This window comes from Aythya ferina, assembly GCF_964211825.1.
Source record: "Aythya ferina genome assembly, chromosome: 3".
Classification (NCBI taxonomy): domain Eukaryota; kingdom Metazoa; phylum Chordata; class Aves; order Anseriformes; family Anatidae; genus Aythya; species Aythya ferina.
In genome coordinates this window covers 67034995-67060402 of record NC_140298.1, presented here as the reverse complement: position 1 = coordinate 67060402, position 25408 = coordinate 67034995, and the positions used below count along the sequence as shown (strand labels likewise).

Genomic DNA, 25408 nt, shown 5'->3' with positions numbered 1-25408 from the left:
GGCATTTGCTATTGACTAGTCCTGAGTGAAAAGTGATCACTGGCAGGATGCTCAATAAGAGATCAATAACAAGCGTGTGATTGGATTAGCTACTTGATCAATGCTTTGTGCTAATATATTAACAAGCAAATTACCAGGCAGCCCATAAGAGCAGAGTGCTGACTATAATTGTATTACAAACTATCGTGATCTAATGACCCTTAAAGTGCAAAAGGTTATTTATACAGTCAAAAGGCCTAAAAGTGCTTTAAGTGATGCTGCATTATTTCAGAAAGAAAACCTTGCCCTCAGCTATCATTCAATTATGTGGTTAAAATTGGTGTGTCTGGCTTTTATTCTTCCCAAATTTTCAGAGCAGTTTTAGTTATCATGGTGAGTTAAAATGGGGAAAATGAGTGACAGTATTTTGGTGGTAGTTAAAGGTGGCAACACTTCCACAATAACTGGGAAAGAATGGGAGAGAAGAGTGGGGAAGGAGATGGTTCTTCGGAGGACAGAAGTGCATTAGAAGTAGCACTGAGGTCAGAGTGGGAAGATTGCCATGTAGCTGAGGGAATTGCTTAGAGGCATTCAAGCCTGCAAGACATGGCTGTGCAATTACATTTAAAACTGGAAGTTCTGCATGAAATTTAGAAGTAATTCATAAGGTATTGTAAAAAGAGAAGTCTTATGCTTTCTGAAGAGTCTATGTTGATTTGATTTTTCTACCACAAGACCAGAGTAAGGTATCTGCTGCTTGAAAGGTATTGCCTGGGTTTTCAGCCCATACGTTGTTTCTTTTGTTTCCCTAAAGAGCAGATAAGCAAGTTTAAATGCGAGATCAATGTAGGGCTTGAGATAAGGGACCAAGTCTGTCTTCTGAATTTGGTGCTTGTAGTTGACTGGAAAATAAAAACCAATTATGTTCCCTTTTTAGTTAATTCTCCTCCTTCCATTTTATAGTGTGAATATAGTGTGACTGTTTTCATTTCTGTTCTTTTTAGGCATTACCACTTACATGAGAGGAACAACCCAGCCAACTATCCAAGTGTTGTATAAAAACAAACGGTCACCAAGTCCTTGACTTCTCACTCAGCTGGGCAGACTTTATAGCTGCAGTCTCAGACTTCCAAGGCTCTGCTGCTGCCCTCCTTGCTTACCTTCATCTTCCCCCCTTCCATCTGAGGGGATGCAGCTCCATGTTATTTGGGCGTTATCCATGGCCTGCAGCCGGGCGGGCAAGCAGCAGGGTGTCCACAGCTGAGCAAACAATCGTCGGGCTGCTCCCCACGGCGTCCTGTGCGGCGGAAGAGGAAGCACTGTCAATCATGGCACACATGTGTACAGCGGGGAGCTCTCAAGGTTGTGATGGGCACACGTCAATTGTCTTGGACTGCCAGGGTGAGCAAGGGTACTTCATCCAGTGCAGAGGTGGCCAGGTGGGTTACCAGCAACATCAGAGCAGGCATACAGATGAAAGTGAGTTTGCCCATTTTACCTTATTCTGTGCCTTTTTTTAAATTTTACATAAGGAGCTTCCCGCAGATGTCTGGTGATGAAACAGGGCTCTCTGATGGTGATGGCTTTGAACCATGTGTAATTCATTTGACTTCTCCTTTCTTTTCTTTCCCTTTATAGAATTCCAAAGTGACCATCTGAAAGTGAATGTTTTCACAGCAACCAACACCTTTACAAATGACTTCAAAGTAATCTGTTTCTTTTACAAAGCCACATGTTAGGACTTGAAAAAAATATCTGCAGTCATTTACTTAAAAGCAGGTTTGGAGGAATTAAAAATTAGATAAATCTTCTTATTTCAGTTACAGGTCTTTAAAAATGCATGGGCCCCAGAAATGACAATAAAACTAATTGACTGTGACAGAACAGTTTAGTCAATGGATCTTTGAGTTGTTAATGTCACTTAACATAATTTCTACACATACATTATACTTTATGCCTCCGTGAAGAAATTACTCGAAGGAATATTTTGCTATCCATTCCTCCAACATAGCCTATCCAAAATCTTGCTTTGCAAATTTAGACCTCAATTTGAAGCTGAGGGCAGCCCAGAAGTTAAAGGGTGCAATTTCAAAACAGTGATGAGCCACTGAACCAGCTATCTTTTGTACTTTAATTGGTTATTGCCATGTGGGTCAGAGAAAGAGACACCCTCCTATCACCTGCTGTGTGAGGGACAGGAAAAGGTCACATATAACATGCCAGCTTGGCTAGTCCCCATTCATCATAAGCTTAGGCTCTACAAGTCCTTGAGATTTTAGTTTGTTTTTTGTTTGTTTTTTTGTTTGTCTTTCATGAAAAAGTAGCTATATGCCCTTTAAATGATTATCGGTGCATATGTGTCTGTATTTTCTCACAGTCATTCTGATTACTACGCTTGATAAAGTCAATTACTTCTCAGATTTTGATTTTTCCACAAATGGTTTTGTCATGTTATTATAGACTGAGAAATCTGACTGTTGGGAATGCTGTTCACATTTGTGCAGCTTGAACATATCCTAGCAGCTTAAAGTAAATACTAACTTTTTTCCCTCTTGCAGGATTTGCTAGTCTTCACAGTCTTCATGGTCAATAGGTTCCCTTCCAATAGTAACTGTGATGAGGAAAATTGTAGCTTCTAAGATAAGGTTTGCCAAGATTGAATCAAGAGCATTTTTAATGACAATTTATAAATTGTTTAATGACGATTTATAAATCATTGCCACCTGTTGTGACCAACACTGTTATGTCACAACCTGCAATATAAAACAAAGCCATAAAGTAGAGTTTATCATTACATCTTCAGTGGAGAATAATACTTCTTTACTAAACAGCAAAATCCCATTTAATTCTTAAGCTTCCGTAACTCATCCACAAGTTTATCAAAATGAGCCGTTAAAGAAAATCCTTCATCTTAGCAAAGTTCCATAAAGCTATTAGCTCTCCTTGTGAAGCTGTAAGTCAATACTGCTCTTCATTGCACACAATGTGGCTAATGATACTTCTAGGAATAACTGCTAGAGATGTTTCTTCCTAGAAGAACTGGTTGCATGGTGTGAACTCTGTCTTCTCCAGAAAGAGCTATCTGATGAATCTTTAGTGAACAGGTATTGCCCTTACTCTGTGCCTTGCAATGGTTAGTTGGTGAGTCTGAACTGGACTTAAGAGGAGTGGGTGGTTGTACATGCAGAAGAGAGGGAGAGAGAGAGAAATAAAAAATTATAATTTCTTAACTGTAGGCTGGGCTGGGAGTACTGTATGACAGGTGAGAAAGGTTACTATTATAGTGCTAGCCCATTTCAGCAATGCCACTAAATGGATAAATTAAAAGAAAAATTGAATTGTAACCTTCTGACTTGTTTATATGTTTACTTACATAGTGACAGCCTTTGAAACACAATCTATTATGCTTCAGATAACTGGGTAGATAAAACAGAAGAGTCCCAAGCACATGCTTTTCAAACTCCTAAGCCCTCTTTAGCATCATGGACTATATGTAGAGTGATAAAAACTGTGGGTCTCAGGATCGGCATATCCTCTTCTAAGAGCAGAAACACATCCAGCATGCCCTGAGGAACTATGGAAGTAGTTCTGTCCCCTTCTGATGGGAAAGAAAAAGGTTCATATCATGTTTGTCTCAGCATTGCAGGTGATTACTTTCAGAGCCTTTCTCCTTTCTCCACCTGGCATTATGTCATGCCCAATGGTATTTTCTTACTTTCTGGTCTACAATAGAAATGGGTTTTGAGAGTAAAATTGCACTGAGCTGCAACAGATTGCTTTCTTCTGATAGAGTTTCTTTTAGGGTTGCTTCAAAACCCAGACAAACATCACTACGTTGGTTATAGTTGGTTTGAATTTCAACCCTTCCTTAAAAATGTGGAGAGTGAGAAGATAAAATTTCTTTTGAAATGAAAACTGAGACTGAGACATAAGCATATGAAGCTAGGAATTTAGACTAGGCTATGCATAAAGTACCTATGCTTTAATCAGGCCTATCCCTAAGCCTGTTTTATGACCATTTTATCCTGGTTCTTTGATGAGGCCATTTCAGTGTTTCTTTCACATTAAGTCTTGATTTACACTTTGAAAAGTTAACTGTTGGCACTGAGAATCTTTAATGCCATGACTGAACAAGTATGTTTAACTTATTTACATGTGTGAGTAGCTTGCTCTCATGGTTGGCAGTTTTGCTTACTGAAAAGGGGAGAGGAAAGCCAACATTTCCACACTGTATTCTTCCCACATGAAAGCATTACAGGATTTGCTGGAGACAAGGTTTTCTGACCATCTGGCAGCATTGTAGCTCTGATAGGCATCCTCTACCTGGAACCCTTCTTTGCTCAGCAGCATGTTTCAGACAGGCAGGTTTGTAGGAACAGCTGCAGCACAGGCATCCTGTTCTCTCTGCCCAAGGGTGTGAGGTAAGGAGCAGGCACCCCACCATTTGGCTCCTTCAGTGCAGAGGAACTTCACGGAAAAGGAAGCCTGTCTGTAAGAGAAGGGGATCAAGGAAACCAGGTTGAGTGATCTGTGTGGGCAGCACAGCCCTGAGAACCAGCATTATGACAGGGTAAGTGACCCTGCTTTATTCCTTGGCCAACATTCTGACTGATTTGGAAACTGAAGAGGAAAAGGGAGATGCTTTAGGGTGAATTCAGTGACCTAGGCAAGGATTTGAGAAAAACCGTACCAAAGCTGACATCCAGTTGCCAGTGACCAGGATCAGAATTATCTGTATGCTCTGTTAGTGTTTTTGATTGTTTGTTTGCTTGCTTACTTTTAAGCAACAAACCCAAATGACTGGAATACATTTCTGTGTTATTACGAATCCTTTATGATCCCTTGTGAATCCTCTGTGCTAAGAGAGTCTTTTATTTATATTGCCTTTCCAATATTCATTATGCCTATACCTGGTATTTCTAACCAAAACTTTTTTCTCAGGAATTTATAAGCTGTCAGTAATCCTGCTCACAGGTGTGACCTGAGTATTCCACAGTTCAGGTGAGTACTCTGGGTTCTACTGCTGTTGAGGTACAATCTCTCTCAATTCATTCTCTTTAAAAAGAAGATTTCATCAGAGCAGGATCTGGAGTTTTTTTCTGTTCAGTCTCAGTTCAGCATAGGTCCTTCTGAGATCTTTTGAAAGTCTATAAGTGAAATGGTTTCCACCCTTTTCTCATATGCTACAGCATTTTTTGGATCAGGATTTCTGACTTCTAAAATAATGATGATAATGGTAGTATTGTTATATTATCCAAATAATTAATTATCAGTATACAATATTAAAAATACCTCTATAAAAATATTTCACGTATGTTCTGAGTAGGACAAAAAGAAAAATAACTGTTTGCAAAGAAAAGGTTTTACTTTCTTTCTTACTGCCTAGAAAATTGTGTGCAACTTCCAAAAATACTTGTAAAACCAATGGTATACATAACCAAATATAGAGAAACATGCATTCTTGGTGTGGCAATGTTGACCTGGCATTTTTGTCATCTTTTTCTTCCTTGCTCATCACAGAACAATTCATTGCAATATATCTGTGCCATATACCCAATTTAAGGAGTGCACATCTGCAAAAGTACTATAGCATGGGTATTAGTGAGAGAGTCAGTGGCATTTCTTACTCTTATTAGTACTTCATTAAAAAATAAATTTAATGGAATTAGTAAACATCAAAGTGTGCAGAATATCCTTACACTATATATCAAGATGCCAAACAACTTTGCAACATAGTTAACTGCAGAAAAATCATTGCAGAGCTTTACCAACTCTATGCACTTCAAAACAGCTCACTTAAAATCCCCCATTCCTTTGATCAAATACCTGGGAAACATGCCTTAACGCATTGACAGTCTGGAATAATCGTGCCTTGGTCATTCTAATGCATTGTTAATGTTCAAAATCACATACAGATTTTTGAGATAAAATAACTTCTCTCTCTTTTTCTTTTTTTTTCTCCCATTGGCACTGCATTATGCTAAGGTAAAAGTTCCGTTGTTTTGCAAATCTGTAGGAAACATTTTAACATTCAACATTCAAAAATTATTTTTCTGATGATTTGGTACTCTCCATTGTGGTCAGCATTACATCAAGGTTTCCATGTTGAACCGGGATGTACAGCGGCATATCTCAGCCTTTTGGTCAGATGTTCACTTCTTATTCTTTACATATTGTGGGGTGTCCTACAAGACCTAGTTATGATATTGTGAATTGAGAAGGAAATAGTTATTTAATAATGGGAAGCAAAGTCCTACAGTCTTTGCATACCCCCAAACTGTTTTTAATTCATAGTAATGTTACAATGTGAGTCATCATCATCCATTGTGCTTTACTGTTGCTAGTTAATTTAATTGCACTGCACATCTAAAATGTCAGCAATTATTATTACTAGCTCAATTTCTTATGTAGAAAAACAGACATCAAATATCTGTACAATTTGTTCAAAGACTTACCTCAACTAAATGGGAAAGCAATTAAGAATATCCAGATCTATTTTTAACCACATGATAATCCTGCCAGATCTAAAAAGATGTGTTGAATTCTACTTAATCACTTCTTGGAGCATGATAAAACACTCACCAATAAACTTTGATGAAACAGACACTTTCAAAGTATTAATGATTGGCCACTACCATTACTTTTAAAGTAATTAATTACTTTATAAAGACAGAAATGTCCCTCCCATTTGCTATATGGATTTCTCCATGACATATTTCTGTCATGCCTGCATTTCTATGCTAAGGCATTTCTGTGTGAATTTGATATTCTGAACACTAATTCAATATTTGATATTCTGAACACTAACCAACACTTTCTATTTTTCTGACATTTCATTCATGTTAAGCATTTTTTTAATTGAATACTAGTAGTATATGTTGGCTTCAAACTTATGGTAAATCATTGAACTATTCTTGTTATTCCCTGTAAAAGAAGTGATTCAATAATTCATTCTGAGTATATTAGTCATCCTGCAAACTTTCCAGTGGTCCTCCATGCAGCCTGCATTTGTATAAACACAAGTTTTATAGGCAAATCATTTTTATGGGTCTTTCACCAACCTGTCACTTTTGTTCAATATCAATAGAATGTGTACACATCAAACCTCATTTAGATGTGAAAATAGCTTTCATGCCCATGATGAGAGGCCATGTTTGGAAAGTGCAGGGTTGTGGGTTTTTTTCCCTTCTCTATTCAGACTTAGCTTCTGAGAACACCAAAATAGGACTATGAAGTACCTCTAGAAGTACCTCATTATTACACATTACTCTCTTTTTACTATTCTTTTTACAATATACATTTGTATTTATTTGTTTGTTTGTCCAATGATCTAATAAATATGAATGTTGTTTTGGCAGTGTTTAAAATTGTTCTTTGCATTTTTGAAAACTTAAATGTTCTTCATATTGTTATTGCCATTGTATTACCTGCATTATTTATGCATGACTGTCAATGAGCAGACGTTAGAGGTTGTAGAAGATAAGTACATTTCTGAAGACAACGATCAGAAATGTTTCATTTCAAGATTGTATTTGTAGAACATTACCCTGAGATAAGAGAATATTCACAATACTATGAGAATGGGTTTCACTGGAATGCCTTCCCTACTGAATGAGATATACATGTACATCCAGTCTGTGCTTCACAAGGTTGGTTGTTTCTGAACAGAAAATGCTACTAATACTTAGAAAATTGTGTCATATATTAGAATTTCCTGTATTTTTTTTCTCTTTAAAAATATTTAGAAACTTAAATAAAATTTATAAGAATTCTAAAGTTGCAAAGTGGAGAAATCAAGATTTGGAAGGGCCAAACTGAAAGTAATGACTATTATAACACTATCTTCTGTACATAAATAATAATACCTACTTATAAAGTCTTTATCGCTACAAAGATATATCAGGCTCTGCTCAGTTCCACAGTTTTGTCCATCTTGCAGATTCAAAAATAAAGATTAAAATTATGAAAGAATATGTCAGCTCAGAGTTCCTCTGCATCTTTCTTTCAGTGGCTGACTGGGTACAGAGGATAAACTTGGAGAGATTTTCTGAACAGAACTCTGAAAAGTTTAGTGATGTATTCCTACTTTGTCCTTCTTCTCCTTCTAGAATAGAAGGGCATGAGACAGAAATGATGTCTACTGTGCTGTGTAAATTATATCCGTCTCATTCAGTTAAAGGCTCTGGTCCTAAACTGTAGCTATACCACTATAAAACTGAAATGATAATCTGAGTGAAGACTGGCTGATAACATATATACATGTATACAGAGGGTAGACCTACATGCTTATGTCACCTTTATCTCTGGACCTTTCTGCATTTACCTTTAAAATCCTTACAATTATTTCAGTGTAGATTTTATAGAATTTTATGTAGATAGGCAGATGTAGAGGTAAATTTCACTGAGATACTTTTAGTGCCTATTCGAAGAGATTAGGAATGAAGAGCAAATAAGCAGTTTGAGGGCACTGCATTCCATTTTGGTTTGCTTCATAGATGTTTCTGAGTCTTACAGGAATTTCCACTAAGACCACGTAACGACTTTGGAATTCATCTGCAAAGCAATTTTTAAAATATTATGCAATGAGATCCTTCAAAACAGGGAAAAAAATACAACTGATACAACCCTCCAAATTGGCTAGGATATTCCATGTCCTATTTAATGCATGTAAAAGACTCCTTTGAAAAAACAGAGTCTATGGAAAAAAAAATAGAGATGTCGCATAAGCGATGAAACTATTCCTTTAAGATTCTGTATTAGAATGGGAATCAGTAATCCTGATGCTCATTATTCATTCATGCATAATTGTTCTTCATAAAATGTTCCTCATAATTGTTTTTAGCCAGTTAATGAATAAAATTTAAGTAAAGTTGAAAAAAAAAGGATCACATTATCATTTTATTATATAGCTAGGTAGTAACACAGTTAACCAGTTTTGCTACAGATGACAGCACATAGTGGTAAATTCACATCTTGTCTAATATGCACTTTTAAATGCTAAAAGAGAATACAGCTTAACTCATGGAAACACCTATTCACTGTTTTTATTTAATTGAGTTCATCAGTCACTGGCCTTTTATATTTTTATTTACTTATTTGGTTGTTTCAGAATAATTCTACATTGCATTAACCACATTAAAATCCTTCTTCAGAATAAGATTAACATCCCAGGCTAGATTTAAACCTCAGGAAAGGTAGAAGAATCTTTAATTTATGAAACTGAACAAGTAGACTTATCTAAACATCTCTAGGGCTTTAATGGGGGATATCTATAATTCTCTGAATTGTATTCCTTTCACAGTGATATTTTGTAATTCCATTCTATTACCCTTGCTTAACATTAATGAGATAAAAAGATCACATTATGGCGATTGATGTTCTTCAAATTAAATGCACGTTTCCATGTACAAAGCTGTCTGCTAATTTAAAAAACATAGCATGTAACATAGAATCATGACCATGGTCATCACTCAGCTGGGATCAGATAGCATTTTTTATCTATTCATTGGATTTAACAAGGCATGAGATGGAAGCAGAATACAAAGTGTGGATAGATTATCCCATATCCCCCCTTTTGGCCACTTCTTGGCAATCTCAGCAAGGAAACTGAGGCTTCATGTTGCCATGGAAATAAACCTCAAGGTCAAAGGGGCATATGGAAGGTCAGGCAATGACAAAGGAACATCTGAGAGGCCATCTGGATGAGTGACCTGACATAATTAGTCATTAATCCCACTCTTGGGAACAATAGAGTTAGCTGAGAATGTGTTTGGACTTTGATCGTGGTCAGGGTGATCTCATGGGGAAAAGGGAAGAACGCTCCACTTGGTAACTAAGCAGATTACCGTGGCATGCTGTTAACCACAGAAGAGTAGTCAGAAGAGGCCAGTAGGATATGCATTTTACATATGCTGTGTTCTCCCTTTAGTTACTACGGGCCTCTCTAGAGCCATGTGGCTCTAGGATTAGCTTTTGGGTAGTGATTTTTTTTTAAACAATTTTCAATGAAAACAGAGCAAGTGTCCCAAAATACTTCGCTTAAAATTCCCAGGCAACAGATGGGAAGAGAGCTGCAGAGCCAAAGGCATCAGCCAGCTTGGTTTACAGGTGTCAATATTTACTAAGCAGAGTTTGCCAGGGTGCCTTTTGAGGAAAAAAAAATAAAAAATGGAGAGAATGGTTAATCAGTAAAATGATAAAAATCACCCCTGTTGTCTGTTTTATATGGAACAGTTAGAATTATAAGATGACCAAGTATGTGGCAAAAGCTCCCCATTAGCACCCGTCTTTCCATTGCCACTCTATTCCCCCTTGCGTGTCATGTTTTCATTATTTGGACCTTGATGAAAGAATATCCCTCACATATAGCTGAGATTCTTCTACTTGAAGAGTTGCTGATATTTGGCGATTGACTGTCTACAGATTTGTGGGGTGGAAATATGATAATAGACTGCATTAAATACATGCAACCCAGGACAAGCAAAAATTTGTTTTTCCATTGGAGAAAAAATATATGTTTTGGATTGTGCCATCAAAGGAAATAATAAATATAGCAAGACTAAGGAGAATGCAGAGTAATTACAAAGGGAAATTTCAAAGTGTTTTTGTTTTGTTTGTTTGTTTGTTTTTTTAATGAAATGCAACATGTAATGTACTCATTTTCGGAATAAGTATATTGTTAAATATTTTATCTTAAAAAAAGGGAGAGGGAGAAAAGATATCTGTTCAATCATATTGTAAAATCTCTGCTTAAATGGAATGTGTTTTCCTGTGAGAAAGGCAACACAACATTTTCCTAGGCAAAAGTTAAACCAGTGATACTTAGCTATAAATACAAGTAAGCTAACTTTTCCATTCAGGAACATCCATAGAGAAGGTCAGGTATGACATTAGCAGCTACAATCCTTTTCTGTCTCTGTGTAATGAAAACTACTTTTACAAATTAGGTTCCACATTTTATGTTGTTTTTAATAACTGACTAACCCCAGGAGGAATATGTGCTGCTTCCCTATAGTTACTACTCAGTAATTGTGCATGGAGGAAACCTAATATTTTCTCTTTCATTCTTTCATTGTTGTGACTTGGAAATTGAAGGCTACTTTTGTTTGTTTGTTTGTTTGTTTGCTTGCTTGTTCTTTAATTATCAGTAGCTGCAAACCAGGACACAATATTGGTCAATGATAATCAACAAAATCCTTTGAAACTTTAGAACTCTTTTCTCTTCATAATTACCAAATGAAAAACTGACAATAGTATTGCTTTGTACTGAGAACTATATTGTTGTGGTATTATAAAAATGAAAATCCTTTACACAACTGAAAATTAATTTTACATTTTTATTTCTATTTTCTTAGGAATAAGGTGTTATTCAGAGCACAGGAAATTGCTGATGGTACTCCAAAAATGAAGGTATATTACTTCTGAGGAAAAGTTGTTATTTCTTGAAGCACAACCATTATCATAGTTGTAATTAATGAATAGTACTCTAATGAATAAGCTTTGTATGAATAAACACAAATGAAATCTTTTCAACTGCATTATCATGTAGAGGCAACTTTGGAAAAATTTTAGCATTACTCTAGAAGGAATGATTCAGTCTACATGATCAGTGGTTGTCACACAATGGCAAAACTCTGTATAGGATAATGAAGACATTTAGAAGCAACGAATAGCCTTTTAAGTTTTTGGAAAATTTTCTTCTTTTCATTGGATAGATTCAACTTTTACCCATTTTATTATTTTAGAATAAGAGTGAAAGAGAAATTATGTAACAGGTTGACCATTGTGTATGACTTCACTGCTGTTGCTCTCAGCTGGAAGAATTCAGATTTGTTTCAGTAACTGTGGTGGTATAATGATACTCAGTTCTCAAAAAGATGGAAGTCTTTTTGGTTTTAAGGTTTAGTTTATGCTGCATGAAGATTTTTGTTGTATCATCTAACAGCAAATTTTTCAGAAATATCTGGGCTAGCTTTCTGTGCACTAGATTACAAACCCCTGGCATTAAAGCTGTGCCAGACCTATGATATCCAAGGCTAACCATTTCTGCTGAGAGACAAAACTAGTGCTGTTACATGAAACACCAAGCTAATGCATCTCTGTGAATTGCAGGAACTGAACAAATACAGATAGCCCAGCTGTTTCTTACAGAACATTGCATGACATGGAATTCATGCACCAGATGTACTCCCAGGTAACAGAGGTCAGATTATTTTATTTTATTTTAATTTAATAGGAAGTCCCAAATAAAGCTAAAAAAATAGGGATGATTTACTGTCAATAAGTTTTGTGAAAAGCTCTTCCATTCCAGTGCAATGGAAGGTTTCCCAGCCATAGTTCTTTTCATCATGTACATGCAAAACTAATGATCAGAGCTTCAGTAAATTGTATAGTCATTATTTTAGTATAAATATAAAAGAATAGTCACAGAATTGGATGGACATTTGATGAGACCAAAGACAATCCCTTAGAATTGTTGTCAGACGGAATATATGGGTCCTTATGAAACATATGGTTTTTGTGTTTTGCTCCAGTATGTATATTGGAAAGCTATTTCAAAGCCTTGTTCCTCTTAATGTTTCTTCATTTTCATGTTTTATAGATATCAGTAATAACTTCTCCTAATATTCTTTTCATCAGAGAAAACATGAGTTTTACTCCTGTCTGCTAACATGCTGGCATCCTTTCTCTTCATCCCTCAGGACAGAAATTACCTTCCTGAGACATGAGAGACAAAAACCATGCCTACAACATACTACAATGTTACTGTTATGAAATCTCACTGAATGTTTTACACCATAGCCATATTTCCCAGCTCTAATGGTGATACAGTGATTTATATCAGTCTCCTGTAACTGGGTAATATGAGCAAGCCCTTTTGGCTCTGTCCTTTCCTCCTGCCCATAATATTGATCTCATGAGTGTGGTCTTGCACTTTGAATGAGCAAAATCTCACATTTCTCTTATTCCAGATCATAAGGTTGTGCAGGTCTTCCTCTACAATGTTCTAATCATCCTGCAGACATGTTGTTGGAACACAGTACCATGAAAATGCATCTCCTCTGCCATTGGTTAAAAGATACTGTTTATTGAAAGAAGAAAGAAAGGTAAAGGAAAAAGTTTTCATTTGACGCTAAAAGGTGAGATGTTATTCTTTCTTCAACATCACATTTAAATGAAAGCATTTGGCTTCATCAACAGTATTTTAGCCCTTAAAGCTAATAGGTGATAGCACAGAACTAGTTTAGGGAAGTCATTGAATTGATGGAGATGACACTGCAAATCTGTAGATTCTATCTCCTCTATAGCAAGAGTATGATATGTTCACAGGACTCTATTCAGCCTCTATTCACGTACCATGTTGTCCATTAGTGAGTCAGAACAGAAAGGCTGAATGGGGATATGAACAGACCATTGTTAATAGCATTGTTGGATTGCTTAAGAGTTGACTTGTTCAAATTGTATTTCAAAATGACTCATCCTAGTACCAGTGGTAACAAGCTGCATTTGGTTTCATTTATCAGTACTATTAAATAAAATACATTTTCTTTGTTCCCACTGTCGCCTAATACCTAAATAATACTCAAAGGACAAACCCTTTCCCCTGCTGAGTTTGATTTAACAACTGTATATCATGCAAGGATGTGTTGTTTTCATACTTACCAGTTTTATTTCTTGTCTGTGTAGAGTTTTGAAGATAACGTCTTCTTCTCCTTGTTTTAATTAACATTTGGAAAAATTTGAAAGTGTTTAATTCTTGACCTTTGTGTCATCTACCTTACACAGGATCATATTGTTCCTCTTTTGCATCAGGGAGCAAATTCTCCCCATAATGTACTGAGTATGAATGAGACTACTGTCTATTGCCAACTTTGCATAGGTTTCTTATGTCCCCTTCAGAATTACTAAAACTTTGCATGCAAGAAATCTAGGTCCTAATGTGACAATTCATTGCACATGTCAACACCTTACTGATGTCTGCCAGGCTAGGCAAGGTGGCGTTTTAGTTTAGAACCTGAGCTTGGGTTTCTGGTATCCTTGTAGCAGTTGTGGTAAAGCACTTCATCTCATGGGGTTGGGAGGATGAGAGAAAACAACTGCTGAAAACAATAAAGCATTTTTTTCTTCATCTTTCTCTCGACATCTATGCAAGGGCTCCTTCACAGAACCACAAAATGGTTTAGATTGGAAAGAACCTCTGAAGTTTACCTGGTACAATCCCCCTACTCAAGCAGGGAAAGCAGGTTGCTTTCATTTGCTCCAGTGTTCCTCCTGTTCTCACAAGTCAATGAAGCTGACAGGCAAATTAAAACAAAACAAAACAAACAAACCAAAAAAACCTTTTCTCTCAGCTTTTAGCCTCTGACTTCAGCATTGCTCTGACTCACCAAAGGAAAAGAGGTCATTGAGCAGTACTGGCTAATTCCTTGCACAAGATCACTGGGGGATTACTATCCCAGAGCTGGGGACTGCGCTGATCAGGCTTGCTTTCAGCTTGGGCACTTAATTAATTGGTGGAGAAAGCATGTGTGATTTCACATGGCAAAGTTGCAGGACTGGAGTGTTCATTTCCAGCTCCCTCTCACAACATTCCATAATCCCTGAGCTACTCTATTTATTTTCACAATCCTTGATTGAAAAATGGCTTAGAAATATTGAGAAAGTTCTGGCGATAATTGAAATATCGATTGAATACTGCTATTGATATTTCACCATGGAAGATTCATAGCACTCTGCGGTTATTTCCATCCCTGTTATTTGTTTTCACAAAATGGAAGCCAGAGGTTATTAGCAGATTTCATATGACCTCGAAACATTCCAGATATAGACAGAGAAGCTGCAATAAGAGTTCATTGCTTCTTCTGAATTTGTCATTTTGTGTAAATGACAAAAAAAAAAAAAAAAAAAAAACACACAAAAAACACACAACACCACAACCTCTGAACTCAATTTTAGTGTGCATATCTGATGATTAAAAAACTTGTATTTTTAAAAATATTTCTGAAGCAAGTCTTTCAAGTATTAACACTTTATTTAAAAATCTAAATAATGGATAATTATGAGTGAAAATAAGAATTCAAGTACTACAAATTTTTTATGAGAAAGCCTAAGAGAAATAGGATGTCTTGAGCTCATACTGATACTCTAAAAGAGGTAAAGAGGGATTGATCTTCAGTCTTCTGTATGAGCATACAGATTACTGGGCCATCTCATCTGCATGTGTAGGGAATCTGCCTCTTCCTCTATCCTTCTTTACACTATCAAGACTATCAAAGCCTCAAAACAAAATAAGACCTCGTCCCCAAATAGTTACAAGTTTTTTGACATTTCTAGTTGTTCCTTTTTGGTTAAAACTGTTTGTAAAACATTACTTAAATTCCCAAATAAGCTTGAATTTACTAAAACTAATTTTTCAGATAAGCATTGAAAATACTAAATAGACACCAATTCATTCACGCCTAAATTCAATGTATATACACAGATATAGTAGTTGGCAAAATTTCTTTGTATTTATAAAATAGTGGATTTTTTGGTAAAATCAGAGTAGGCACACTGAGAACAAATGGGCTCTTTGATTAATGTTTTTATAATAATTATAAAATTATTAATTTTATATAAAATTAATGTTTTTAAAATTAGGAAGGTAACATCTAACAGCTGTTCAGACCAAAGGCCCATCTAGAATAAGTTTTACTGTATACATTTTTTAGTAGTACACATAATAGTACAGAAAAAAAATTTCCTCAGGTGAAAATATACTTGAAGAAAGTTTAATGTATTAAGATTCATATTAATTCAATGTTAAGATTCACATAGCAAGCCTTAATTTGCTAGTGAAGAACATAAAACTTGTATTCATATTGTCATAGTTATTGCAGAATACAGGAATAGGCACTGAAAACCCTGTAGTTGACTGGTTAAACCAATTAATTAAGCACTAATATAAAAACTTTAAATCTATTTGCAAAGTTCTGAGCATGCAGTTGTTACCATAAAAGCAAGAAGTAAGAATTCGTTATATTAAAGTTAGTTTGAAAGTACAGCTGTGCTGTAACTGAAATGTTCTATTACTGATGGACTATCCTAAAATCTTCTCTAAAATAAGTATGAGTTTTTCATCATATTATTTGGGAACATTTAAACAAGGTATTATATATATTCATGTAGTAAAACTAAACATCACTGAAATAATAATTCCAATCAAGCAAATAGGAAAGACATTTTTTTAAATATTCTTGAATTGAAACTGGAGCAAAGCATATTAAAACTGTCTGATATGTATCTGTTGAGAAGACTGATATAGAAACCAAAAAGGCTTTGATATTTCCTACTTACATTCAGAAATATGTTGCAGGTCTGAAACTGAGTATTCATTTTTTGGTCATCTTAAAGGGGAAAAAAATAATTTCTCTATAAGGCAATGTCAAATTTGTCATGTATCCTTCAGACAAAATAAATGTCTATTTTATGCTTTCAGAAGTCAACTGAGTGATTTCTGTCCACCTCTTAAGGTCACTCAGTGTCACTACTACAGTTTGTTTTTAGGAGTGGGTTTGGCAAACCTGCAGTGAATGCCTTCCATCCTTAAACACCAAAGGAGAAAAGCTAGAGCTGAAAGGTATCAAAACATGCTCAGAAATAAACCACGCAGACCAAGAATCCCTCAAATAATTTTTGAAGGACTATTGACAGTCTGCATTGTCTAAATAACCACATCAGTATCCAAATGATATTCTTTTTGTTCACTGTCTTCATCACCCAAACAGAAAATGTTTCAGGACTGGAGTATAGAGGAGGGTCTGGAGGAAACATGCATGTGCTCAAGCTCTGAAATAGGGCTCAACAATTTTTACTGTGAAGTGCAAATGTGGGGACCTATATGGTGTTTTTGAAACACACATAATGGGTTGCCCTGTCTTCACCTGTTTGATTTTGCTTTCAAAGGGACTGCATGTATCCTCACAGTCTTAGCTGGAAGCCAGGATCAAGCAGCTGAGAGGTAATAGAAAACAGCTCCATAAACTACTTCTTGCTTATTCCCAAGCATATGAGTACTTCCAACCTGCTCATTTGATTTTGGCATGCAGCAAGTTCAATTTAATTTTTAGTCTTATGTTATCAGCTTGACTCTGTCTTGAAAAGTAAATGCTCACAGAGGTATTGCTGGGAAGCAGTTTAGGAAACTGCACCTTACTGCCTCTCAGCTGTAAGTTAATGGCTTCCAGCTGAACTCACTGCATTAATGCTTCTCCACCAGCCCGTCCCCTGCAAACAACTGTTGGAGGTGGACACAAATCCTCTAAGATATCTTAGGTATCAGAGCTGGGTGCCACTGTTTCTTAACAGTAACTTTCCTGCCTGTTTCTGAGTGAATTCTTGTCTTCAGCTTTGCTCCTTCAGTGGTTTCTAGTGAAGCAGCATTAGCACTTGCATAGTCAGTGTCTGTGCTTCAGCTGGGAGCCATTAACTGACAGCTTGTGAAATAGTAAGGAACAATTTCCTAATTGCCTGTCAGCTGTAGCTGACTGAGGAACTCTTCCAGCATGTGCAACAGGAAAGCCAAGCAGGTTATTTTGGTTATTTCAAACAGCCCTCAGCAGAGATTTGGGCTACTTTGGTTTTACTTTTGTGGTAGGATCTTTTAGGAGCACTCATGAAGTTGTGTGTTGGAGGAAGACATACATCCCTAAAAACTCCCTTTTTTAGTGACTTGTTCTTCACTCAGGCACAGATATCCATGATCATACAGTTGATGTATATTAGGCACAGGTTCAGGAAGCCCTCTCACCTGCTTGAAGTTGAGATTTTATATGCACATAAACCATGAAGGCTTGCCAGAAACCCAGAGTATGCCCTGGACAGAAACAATAGTATCACCACCTGGTGTGCAACTTGTGTACTGTTTTCTTGGAAAGCTGGTGAAAAGAAGTTAGTGCCTGCCTTTTGCATGACAGCTTATTGATGGAAGGAGTCATGCAGGAGAAGAGCCACTCAGCCTCAGTGGCTTTGAAGCTACATGTCACATAAGGCTGTTTTACCTAATTTGTGAAAGAACATGATTTCCCTCAGTAGGTCTGCATTTAAGAAACGTACACAAGACCTGCACATTAAAAAAGAAAAGCAGCCTTTCTAACTGTTCTGAGACTGTGAAAGCCCAATTTTTATTTCAGAAACCTCTGTTTCAGAAATTTTTTATGCTGAATGAGTGTGGAGATTGTCTGCCAATTTGTTCAGTACAGAATCAGGTCCTTGCTTAAGAGTTCAACAGGTCTCCAAGATGGTACACAAGTAGACCAGAAGTGGTCTACTTCTGGCAAACCTATTTTAGAAAGGTAGCTGTTTGGTTTCATGCATGAAATTACAAGACAGATAGCTTATAAACCGTTAGTATCTATGGAAATGACAGCTTTTAAGCTATGCCTCCAAACCCAACTCCCTAATGCGTAGCTCTCAACAGTAGTCTTAAAACAGTCCAAAGACTGAACCTCACAAACCCAAGCAGATATGTTATACTGCCAACTATAAATTGAAACCCCAGATGGCTTTGGACTTCATACTGTGAAAAGATCTCTCTGATACATTAGCATGACATAAGTGACCAAATCAGCAAATAAAACCAGCTGTACTGGGTACTGAAAATGTGCCTCATTCAGTGAGCAAACCACCCATAGATTTCTGAAGTTCCAGAGTTATGGTGTTCTGTCATTAAAAATCTTGACTAGGGAATACAGAGCATTCCTAAATGCTTGATCTCAAGCAAAAGGGTTTATGTATTTTGACAGTGTGTTTGCTTGAGCAAGATCTAGTTCTGCTGGAAAAGGAAAATAGCAGAGGCTGCTCACATGACTGCTCTGATTGTCACAAACTAATTAAATGCTTTCAGCTGTGTCTATACTGTGCCATTGTTTACTTGGCTTGTTCACACTCAGCTGTAGGTAGTTCTTCCAAACATTGCTGTATGTATTACTTTTGTGTTGGTTATTGCCAAAACCACAATGTGGTTTTTGAGAAGGCATAATATTGACAAATATATCAAACTTAACTTTCACACCTTCCCTTGTAAATATAAGGCTAGAAAACATGCTTATGGGTACTATAAGAGAATTTTTAGGTAGAAGGTAAAGGTTGATGCTTGGGAGGAATAGTCATCCTTGAAACTCCAAATCTGTAGCTGCTTTCAATGCAGATTGTGTGACTAGCTTCTTTCAGGACTGGGGTGTAGTTTGAAAGATGAAGTGCCTGTATTGTTTAGAATGTTGTAGCTATATACATAATATTCTTGTGGCAATAAAACTCTAATTACAAAAGATATATTGTGTTTCTATGTTCAGGTGCCTGTGGTGAAATTCTTAAAAGTTTCATTTGGGAACTGAACTTTTGCTTGCTTTATTAAATGTGTAATACAATTCTACCTATTCTAGACTTCTGAAGCTGACGGCAATCCAGTGTTTAACTCATTTCCAGTTATATTATGCCTATATATAAGTCAAGTATCCTTTTAAAAATATCTAAGCTTGTTTGAAGTGGCTAGTGAATACTGTCAGCTAATTTTGATTTATCAGCTTCAAGTTACTAACTAGACATTGTAAATTAGAAATGATTGACACATCCTCACAAAGTTTGGCTTACTGGAAAATAGCTCAGTTTTGTCTGGGAAAAAAAAAAAAAAAAGCATGGAATAGTAAGAAGGTATTTGCCTTTTCTTTTTAAACTGTTTCCCAATCATGAGATAGCAGAGAAAGAAACATGGAGATTGCTCAGCACTGTCATCCGAACTGATCCACTTCTTTCCTGCTGTTTCGTTTTTCAGATCTACATTACAGAAAAAATAATGAAGTACCTTTAGTGGTTGGACTGGATGACCTCTGGAGGTCCCGTCTAACCTAAATTAGTTTACTTTTCAGAAGATAACTAGTAGATACAGAAGGTACAAAACCAGAGTAGTAATTTTTCTACACCTGTTTTCCTCGGCACACTACATAGTTATAATTTTCTTTCAAGTTATCTTAGCGTGAATGAGTCATAGTTACATCAGTGGAACTGTATTCACTTTTAGGAGAAGCTACTTCTGGGAGCAAATCTAAGGGATCTTAGCAGGGCCTGACTCTTTCCTTCTGAACAGTGTGAGGTCTTGTCACTCCTTCTTGGTTTGTAAGGGCAGAACTAGTTGGAAGGGACCATACATAGATCTAATAGTGTTTGAAAGAATGTGTGTTCTCACCACAAATTTGGGTGAATAGACTAAAGGTATACTTTACAGTACTACTGCTACAGTATACTGCTCCTGGCATGTGCACTGTGAGTAGTGTAGGAATAGGCTCATAGGAGTAGAAGAGTTCTGTACAAAATGGCTATGGTAAGGTCAAACCCTGACAAAGAACATAAAATAATGCTGCAGTGAAGACTTAGAGACCACAGATACAACGGAGTCAGCTCTGTTTTATGTATCCTATGTGCTGTTGGTAGAATGAGCACCACAACTCAAAGGTTTGCACAAGCTAATTTACCCTGCTTCCCATTTAACAGTAACCCTCGTGTTACTGCAGCCTATTGAGCTAAGATATACCCTCAGACTGTTAGTGGGATGGGGTGGGGGGGGGAAATTAAATAAAAGCTTAATGGGATGACAGTTCCCATTGTTCTCAAATTGCACCCAGATACAGTGGAAGCATTCCGTTGCTGCAGCATGTGTTCAGTGGTTACAGTCATGGGCAACAGTAGAAAATCCTATGACAAATAGATGTTGATCACTTTTGAAAATCTCATCCCCCGTTTTTACTGAACACTTCTATACGGAGCTTCCTTTATGCTCTGTAGGGCTATATTCAAAGCAGGAATGTAATAGGAATGCAGTGTGTATAACATTTATATATCATTATCGTCATCATCATTATCATGATGTGTTATCTGTCTAGCAATCTGCTTGCAATACGAATAACAATTCTTCATATTGGTCATGTTTTTCCATGAAGCAGATAATTATTGCTGGCAGAGAAAGGCAGCTTGGATTTAAGAAGGCACCAGATGTTGTTAAAACTGCTTTTAACTCCTCTTTGTTGCTTCCTGGAGCTTGCAGCATAAAGAGAAGTTGCAGTAAAGAACTGCTTCACCAAAACTGGTAGCCTAATCTCTTCAGCTGTTTCTGTTACTCTCAGCACCAGTGTCTGTGTTTACAAGCAAGCTAGTAAATCTAGTCCAGGTCCTCAGTATGGTCCACTGGCATCAGTCAAATATATTGATGACAGCTAATATCTTCCTTGTTGACAAAAACCATGACTAGAATCCATACCAAAAGACATCTTAGCTTGAGGTGAAGAAGCATATATGTTTTCTTGAAAACCAAATGTCTTTTATTTTAGCAAAATATTTTACACTGAGTTTTGGCATCAGAGGGCCAGGATTTGACACTGAATATCAGTTTCAGTATGAGTTATTGTGAATATATATATTTGAAACTGGTCGCCAGCTCCAGTTTCCTGCTTAAGAAACATTTTCCCTTGGCCCAAGACCTGCATTTTGTATGGGTTTGTCCACAAACCCATACATGTGGACCACCACGAGGTCCACAGTACATAACTGTAGTTACAACTTGAAAGCTCCTGAAGAGAAGTATTATCAAACATAGTTTTATCATAGGTCAACATAAAAAAGTTGGGGAGGGATGTTGGGAAGGAAATTGACTGGACCGAACCTTTTGTGTGAGTATATTATTTATGGCAAGAACCATTATCAGTACTATTACTTAATAATTTATGGATGTCAAGTAGTATACCTCTTCGGTTATTTTTCTAGCTTTAAAATGTTTTGTTTTCTTTTTTGTTTGTTAGCTTTCCAACTTCTTTAAAAAATGAATGACAGTATTTTTTGTCTTTTGCAAATGGTAATCTTCAGTTAGCTAAAGGATTTTTTGTTGTTTTAAAGAGAATTACAAATTGCCTAATATTACAGTAAGTTTCTTTTAAAGATAATTTGTCTCTGACACCCTTTACAGACAATAAATTACATGGGTGATTACTTCTGTGATATTTCAGTGGAAATCCCAGTCTACTGCTGTAAGACAACAAGGAATCAAGTATCTCATGTAGATTTCAAATTCTCCAAATTACGCAGGGATAAAGTACAAAAATGTCCAGAAGGTAATCATCCTGGGGAAAAATAAAATAAAATAAAAAGTAATAAGGTGAATTTTAACCTCATCAAACAACAAAAAAGTCCTTCAAAGAAATCACTGTAGACATTCATTTGCATTGATAAAATATGTAGCTATCCAACTGAAAAAAAATGTTTTTGATTATAGATACCTACTTGTGTCCCAGTTTTATTTGTGAGCCAGATCCTCAGCCAAGATATGTCATGTCGTTATCTATCAATTGAACATTTTACTATCTGTAAGAGGAGAAAAGTTTAGTGCAAAGCATAGCTGGAATGATAAAACTATTAACATTTCATTATTTTTCATAATTAAAATGTCACATAAAATGTCTCATATCTAGATCCAATGATCTCCTTTTCTGAAATGCTATGCCTAGAAGAAAAAGTTAGAGGTTAAAATTAAATACAATTATGTGCCCCAGGAATAAAATGGCTATACATTAAAAGTATAGTTAGGCTGTAAATTCATTTATGCTTTGAAAAATTACAAAGGAATATATAAAATGCAAATTAAGGGAGGAAATCTTATTTATCTTCCCTGTTTGTATGATAATTGGCTGCCTTTAATGAATTAATCTCATGCACAGACTCCTGCTAAATTAGACTATGTATAATGTACTGTCTTCAAGTAACTTCACATTCTCATTACGGCCTCCCTAATTTCTAAAGTAAAATTAATATAATTAGGGAGTGAATCAATACGTATTGATCTTGAGTTACTTTAACAGAACAAAAGAATAACAGATTAAAAGGAAGTGATTTTTTTTAGCATTGATTTTGTTAGCATGCTGAAACAACACTGATAAAGAATTAGATCTTAAAATATATATCTTTCCTAAATAATATTCTCTAGTCATTTTATATTCTCTGAGAAACAAATATTTTTGCATTTTAAAGTTCGAAAGATAAAAGCAAACAAAAACATCTTTGCACCCCTGTATTTGGGCAACTATAGCATTGTTTTCTTATGGCAAAATATATTGACTATATTTTCTTTTCATGAGATCAATTTCAGGCTGCAAATTATTTCATCAGACTTTGTTTCTTTTTCTTAGTGTAAATTAAAGGTGGATGCATGCTGGCAAACACTACCTGAATAAATCACTGGTAGTATACTTGGATATAATCAAGAATATGCAGTAAGGAATTTGAGGTTCATAATGAGAAATAATGGAAGCATTCACAGAAATCAAAGCAGCGATGCTTTTCTATATAACCACCAACTTATTTCATGTTGAAGAAAATGACATTTCCGAGCAGAAGAGAGTAAGTTCTTCCTATTGTATTCAGGAAGACATATTGCACTCTAATGGCTTTAAACTGATATTTATTAGTAAAGTGTGAAGGGAAAATAATAATGTGCTACCTCAACAGCTGATGTCTGTATCCTAAAAGTTGCACCTGGGGATGGAAACGTCTCCGGTGGTTCCAGACTGAGGCTTGCATTGCTCTGCATTCCTCTGGAGTGTCCATAGGGCACCAGGCTTCTGCTGCAGGTAGACTTTATCCAAACTCATAAGAGCATGTTGATTGAAGTCAGGCACAGTTAATTTGCTTTTCACATCTTAAAGTCTCTGCAGAGCGTAAACCCTTTTTCCTAGCTCATATTTCATTTCTGTATTTCACAGAAGCTTTATGATATGTGAACAAATTCCCTTGCTGCATGTGATAAATCTAAATTGCTTTGTTTAAAAAGGTAATTAATTTAGAGTTTTTCTTTCAATTTTCACACCATATGAACATGAATAAAAGCTTTTCATGGTGGATAAATTTATGTACAGTGATTACCTAAATGAATGGCAGAAACAGCTGTACCTTAAATCTTTACACCGAATATTCTGATTTACTTGAAGCTAAATTGCAGGTTCAGGTTGCATCAGGCATTCATTTAAATGTAATTTTAGAGAACCAATAGTAGTACATATAAGAAGTGTTATAAATATTGGAGGAAGAAGAGCTTTTATGTTTTATTTGCAAATTTACACAACTTTTTGCACTGTATAACTTTGATTACCTAAAATGTGGTTTTGATGGAGGAAATGTTATTTCACTATTTAACGATATTCCACGTTAAGTTTTTTGTCGATATAATTCTAATTCAATGTATTTTGTAACAATATGAAAGTAAGATATACACAGCTTTCTATATGATTAGCTGTTGCCTAATATTAAATTTTGCCCTCGATAAAACAAGAATACTTTTAACACAAAATCTTAGTGAAGACAAAGTAGATGTAATGTAAGGACTACCATCAGTAAACATAATGTGTTGCTTGTGTGTGTGTTTTTCTAGTAAGTCACAGACTCATTCTAAACAGGCAAAGCTACTAGTGACATCTTAATGTTTTTTATTGATAATTTTGGGGAGAAAATTCCTGTTACAGATAAAACAGCTACAGTTGTATAATATGACATTTCCAGGAAAACTGAACTTTTTATCTTCCTACATAATCATATTTAAGCTATTCTCTTCAGTTATTGATTACTCTCTTTCCACGTTAAGAGAGAGGAGTATACCTTATTGAATAATCATCTTCAAATATTCTTAATATTTGAATATTGGACCCTATTTGAATAGTTTAAGATACAATGATATTTTTTTTTTTTTTTTACCAGAAGCAAATCTGTGCATCTGTGCTGAAGCAAAAATAATCGCATTCAGTCCTACTGGATAATTATTTTCATTTCAGTTTCATAGGGAACCTCAGGAAAAATTAGTATCAAGAGAAAGACACCTCTTTCAGGAACAAACTGATCCTGGAGCTTGATGAATAACTGACACTTTTTGTTGGTGTTCAAGAAAAATAAGTTGAATCTGGGGGATATCCCCTGAACTGGGATATTCCAGGTCAAGATATTCTATCCTATTCTATTTCTGATTATTTTTTCAGGATAATTCTGGGTCTCATATGATGGTTGGTGGTTGTACAGAAAAGCACCGCTGCTTTGATTGTGTCACTGTGAATGTGTCCATTATCTCATGATAATTTTGGATTCATGTTCTCTCATACTGAAGTAAATGACACAGAGCAGTACATATCTCTGAGCTCTCTGACTAGTAAGAATCATTAAAGGGAAGTGAAGATTTTTGCATTTGAGTCCTTTTAGGAGAAATATTTTATAAATTCTTTATGGCAAATGAGAGAGACAGGGAGGGAGAGAGGTAAAGAGAGAGAGAGATCATGGGAAACCTCCTCTGGCAGAACAGTCTTCTTGACATAAGTATTCCTACACTGAGACCTGAAAAGAGGAAACAGATCTTCCTGTGAGAAGTGGA

At 35.9% G+C, this 25408-nt stretch overlaps 2 long non-coding RNA genes across 2 annotated transcripts in view; one reads left to right on the top strand and one right to left on the bottom strand.

Annotated features, from left to right (window-relative positions):
* The first annotated feature begins 3743 nt into the window (after window positions 1–3743).
* LOC311434375 overlaps window positions 3744–25408 on the top strand; it is a 57920-nt gene continuing 36255 nt past the window's right edge. Inside the window, exons 1-4 of the long non-coding RNA XR_014691439.1 lie at window positions 3744–4980; window positions 11334–11388; window positions 12091–12181; window positions 12951–13118. This is a non-coding gene — a long non-coding RNA (uncharacterized lncRNA). The remainder of the gene's footprint in view (window positions 4981–11333; window positions 11389–12090; window positions 12182–12950; window positions 13119–25408) is intronic.
* Window positions 21380–23667, bottom strand: LOC311434408. Its single transcript, XR_014691460.1, has 3 exons — window positions 23498–23667; window positions 22285–22365; window positions 21380–22124 (listed from the first exon to the last, which is right to left on the bottom strand). It is a non-coding gene; the product is annotated as an uncharacterized lncRNA (long non-coding RNA).